A 5,217-nucleotide genomic window follows, 5' to 3' on the forward strand; every position below is an offset into this window, starting at 1 on the left:
AGCTGGAGCTGAGCTCGAAACCACCCTCCCCCCTATAAATAGGCAAACCAGGGAGTGCGGGTTAAGGTCCAAAATGCTTTCATTGAAATACGCACGTTTTGGGCCCAACGTGTCCCGGCGCAAAGCCCTCTCAGAGGCCTTGGGTGGGCCGGCGAGCCGATGGACGGCAGGCCTGGAGGCACCCGGCCCGCTTTCCGCTAGCAACCCCGGACATCCGAACCTCTCGGACCAGGTTCTCCGAAGAAGGCGATTCACCGCACTGCACCACCCGCCCCGCCGGCCTTGAGCCGTTTTCGCCCGAGGAAGCGTGTCGGAAATGCACGGCTTTAGGGGGGCCGCGTGCGGCTGCGGCGGTTTTTTTTTCGCCAGGACGGCAATTGGCCGCGCCGCACCACCAGTCCCCGCTGCTCCGGAGCTGGGCTTGTCCAGACCTGATGGGGAATCGCTCTGGAGCCTTGGGCTCCACAGTGTGGTAATGGCCGTATCGTATGGACAATATATGGCTGTACTGATTTCTGGCAGCTGGAGCTGAGCTCAAGACCACCCTCCCCCTATAAATAGGCAAACCAGGGAGTGGGGGTTAAGGTCCAAAAATGTTCTCAATGAAATACGAGAGACGCTCTCGAAAGCCGGGGTGCCTTGCCGACGCGTTTGCAGGTGGGGACGAGTCGGTTTTTGCGCCCGAGTCGGTTCGAAACCGGAGATCCGACCTTTCGCGGACCAAGGAAGAAATCTTCAGCGGGAGCCCAGGCAACGCCGCCCGTCCGGCACCCACGGCGGGACCGGCGCCGCCCGCTGAGAGACTCTGTCCCCGGGCTGGAGGCCCCGGTCCCTCCCCGCCCAACGGCCCGTCGCAAGACGGCATTGGGACCGACTTGGCAACTCGCCACCCCGGCGCTACTCCCCCAGAGCCCTCCTGCGGGGTATACTGCCAACCCTGGACTTCAAATCAGTTCGGGGTAGCCCCCTCAGACTCGCGGCCCAGTAGCTCATACCGGGCCGCTGCACGAGCACCGGTTCGATCCGCCGTCAGTCCCAGCTGGCCCTCCTCCGGCTGCGCAGCTCCTCCTCCGCCGCCGGTCCACCGGGTCCGCTCCGCCTGAGGGCCGCCGGGCAAGCGCCGGTTCACTCTGCCGTCAGTCCCGGGTCCTCCTCCTCCTCTTTGTCCGGCCCGCCCGAAGGCCTCCAGCCGGCCGGCCCTCCACAACCCGCCCGCCACCCCAACCTGCCGCCCCCGCCTATCTGCTGCCACGCAAGTGGCACCGCCACTCTCCCGGCAGCCGCCTCTCGCCGCCGCCGCCCATCCTCCAACCCAGCCCGCCAGGATCTTTCCGTCTGCGGCGCGGGCAAATCCCGCGGAAGAAGGACCTAGGCTTGCCGACTTCCCTTACCTACATTGTTCTATTGACCAGAGGCTGTTCACCTTGGAGACCGGCTGCGGTTATGGGTACGACCCCGCATTTTCAAGGGCCGGCGGGATCCCGCCTCGGCCGGTCCCTGGCCGGCCTCCACTCTCGTTGCACCTTGGGGCTTCACCTGGCGGCCCCCCGACTCGCGAGCCCGATAGACTCCTTGATCTGTGTTTCAAGACGGGTCGGCAGGGCTTGCGACATTCGCCCTCTGGCTTGGTCCTGCCACGGGACGGAGGGGGCCTCGATGAGAGGGACCTCGGCACCGCCGCGACCGCCATACCGGACTTCCTCACGCCACAGTTCCCTTGGGCCCGCTGGGGGCCCAGGGATTCGGCGCTGGGCTCTTCCCGCTTCGCTAGCCGCTACCGGGGGAATCCTGGTTAGTTTCTTTTCCTTCGCTTAGTGATATGCTTAAATCGAGCGGGTCCTCTTGCCCGACCTGAGGTCGATGGGTTGGCAATAGGCCTCGTCTCTATCTCTCTGGCCTCTCGGGGCCCACCCGGCGCCTCGGAGGCTGCCAGGAAGGGGGCACCCCTCCACGGCCCGTCCGTGCGGGCTCTCTTCTCTCTCTCTCTCTCGGCGCTGGGCGCCCGCTCCCTCTCCGGCGGTCAACTCGGAGATCTGCCATGGGGCCGGTGGCACTCGGTCCCCGCTGGCTGGGCCTGGCCTTCCCTTTTTCTCTCTTGGCCTGCCCTGCCTGCCTGGCCTCCTTCGGGCGCGCTCCCTCGAGGCCTCCCGTGTCTTTTTTGTTCGGCTCGGGGGACGACCGGTGCCCGTGGGTGGGGCAGATACTCAGTGCCGACCTACCACACCATGGGGGACTCCCCCGGGGGCAACTCGGCCCTCCGCGGGGAGACTGCGCCCGGCCGGTTCCCCTTCGCCTGCGCGCATATTTCCCATATCATCCTCCCCGGAGAGCGGGGCACCCGCGACGCAACTTCCAGTCTCTTGGCACACCCCTTGTTGCCGCCTGCAGCCAGTGTCTTCGCGGTTCCTCGGGCTCTGGAGCACCCCGGCTTGGGCCACTCCCGCCTACACCTGGGAGACAGTACGGTGGCCGGCCCTCCCCGCCTCGGCAATCTTTTAGGCAGGATCAACCAGGTAGCCCCTCGGGGCCGGGGCCCGCCAACTCGGGCCCTCCGGACTGTTCGGCCGCGCCGTGGCTGCTGGGCCACGGCACCGGAGTCCTGCGCCTCTCTGCTCTCGCTCGCCGCCCGGCCACCGCTGGAATGCCGCCCGCCGCCGGTCCTTCGCCCTCTCCAGCCCGGCCTTGGCGGCACTTCCTCTCCTTCCCCGAGCGCGCGGGTAACCGCTGGAATGCCACCCTTTGGCCCCATTGCGCCGGCCTCCTCTCGCCTCGATCCCGGAGGGGGCGGCCAGACCAGCCGGGAGGCTGGCCGAGCTGAGCTCCCTCCGTCTGGGAGATCCCCGGTCGGGGATCCTGTCTGCCGCCGCAAGGGCTACGGCTTGGCGCGACCGCGGGGCGCCGCCCGCCCGGCGGGCGTGCCGCGGGGTTGCGCGAGGCCCCGGCCTGGCGGGGCGCTGCCGGCTCTCCGGGCCTGGGACGCCACCGCGACGTCAGTGCGCCTTGGGCTGCCGGGACCCGGCGGAGGTCGGGTGCGGCCCGCCCCAGGGCGGACCGGTCCCACCGCTCCGCGGAAGTTGCCGGGCCTATCCGGACGTTGCATATATTGCTGATCAGGGGCAGCGGAGAACCCGCCGCTCTCCGAGGGTCCCTGGCTCCCCTCTCCCTCACTCTCTCCCGCTTGCTCTTCCGCAGCGGGCCGTGCTGCCGCTCCAGCCCCTCCTGAAGGCTTGTGGCCACGCACCACCGCACCTCCCGTCCCGGGGTCCGGCCGAACTGCGCCCCCGGGAACGGCCTTTCCGACACCTCTGGGCATGAAGGGTCGGCCGGCCGCGCCGAAAAACGCCGCTGACGGAGCGCCCGGAGGGCCTCCCGGCGGGGCGGCGGGCCGCCACTTTTTTCCGAACCTACCGTCCCGGGGCTCTCCAGTAGGGCCAGCCGCGGCCCGGGAACGACCTATCCGACACCTCTTGGCAAGGCCTGGTGGGCCGGCCGACGCTCTCCTGGGCTGAAGGCGTCGGCCGGCCGCGCCAAAAACGCCATTGACGGAGCGCCCGGAGGGCCTCCCGGCGGGGCGGCGAGCCGCCACATTTGTCCAGCCGCTCCGGAGCGGGGCTTGTCCAGACCCCAGGGGGAATCGCTCCGGAGGCTTGGGCTTCACAGTGTAGGAATAGCCGTATCGTATGGACAATATATTGCTGTACTGATTTCTGGCAGCTGGAGCTGAGCTCGAGACAACCCTCCCCCCTATAAATAGGCAAACCAGGGAGTGGGGGTTAAGGTCCAAAATGCTCTCATTGAAATACGCACGTTTCGGGCCCAACCTGTCCCGGCGCAAAGCCCTCTCAGAGGCCTTGGGTGGGCCAGCGAGCCGATGGACGGCAGGCCGGAGACGCCCGGCCCGCTTTCCGAGGGCAACCCCGGACATCCGAACCTCTCGGACCAGGTTTTCCGAGGAAGGCGATTCACCGCGCTGCACCACCCGCCCCGCCGGCCTGGAGCTGTTTTCGCCCGGGGACACGTGTCGGAAATGCACAGCTTAAGGGGGGTGGCGTGCGGCTGCGGCGGTTTTTTTCCCCAAGACTGCCATTCGCCGCGCCACACCACCAGTCCCCGCTGTTTCGGAGCCGGGCTTGTCCAGAGCCTTGGGCTCCACCGTGTGGAAATGGCCGTATCGTATTGACAATATATGGCTGTAATGATTTCTGGCAGCTGGAGCTGAGCTTGAGACCACCTTCCCCCCTATAAATACTCAAACCAGGGAGTGGGGGTTAAGGTCCAAAATGCTCTCATTGAAATAGGCACGTTTTGGGCCCAACAGACCCTGACGAGAGACGCTCTCTAGAGCCGGAGATCCGACCTTTCGCGGACCACGAAGTCCGAGGAAGAAATCTTCAGCGGGCGCCCACGCAACGCCGCCCGTCCGGCACCCACGGCGGGACGGGCGCCGCCCGCTGCAAGACTCTGTCCCCGGGCCGGAGGCCTGGGTCCCTCCCCGCCCGACGGCCCGTCGCACGACGGCATTTGGACCGACCTGGCAACTCGCCACCCCGGCGCTACTCCCCCAGAGCCCTCCTGCGGGGTATACTGCCAACCCTGGAATTCAAGTCAGTTTGGGGCGGCCCCCTCAGACCAGCCGCCCAGCAGCTCATACCAGGCCGCCGGGCGAGCGCCGGTTCACTCCGCCGTCAGTCCTGGCGGGCCCTACTCCGACTGCGCCCGCTTCTCCTCCGCCGCCAGGCCTCCCCGGTTTACTCCTCCTCAGGGTCCGGCCCGCCCGAAGGCCGCCGGCTGGCCGGCCGGCCCTCCTCGCTATGAACACTTGGCTGCCACAAGCCAGTTATCCCTGTGGTAACTTTTCTGACACCTCTTGCTTCAAACTCCGAAGCTCAAAAGGATCAATAGGCCACGCTTTGACGGTCCGTATTCATACTGAAAATCAAAATCAAACGAGCTTTTGCCCTTTTGCTCCGCGAGGGGTTTTCTGTTCTCGCTGAGCTCGCCTTAGGACACTTGCGTTACCCTTTGACAGATGTACCTCCCCAGTCAAACTCCCCGCCTGACGCTGTCGCCAGAGCGGGTGGCGGCCGGCGGAGCCCTGAGGCGGCCGGCCGCGTTGCGCCAATAGACTGGGCCCGCGCGGGGCCCGCTCCCCGCCCCACCGGCTAAGTAAAGAAACGACGAGAGTAGTGGTATTTCACCGTCGGGCCAGGGCCCTCC

Source organism: Acanthaster planci, linkage group LG11 (genome assembly GCF_054643075.1).
Source record: "Acanthaster planci isolate LZ-2023a linkage group LG11, COTS_SCS, whole genome shotgun sequence".
NCBI classification, from domain to species: Eukaryota; Metazoa; Echinodermata; class Asteroidea; order Valvatida; family Acanthasteridae; genus Acanthaster; species Acanthaster planci.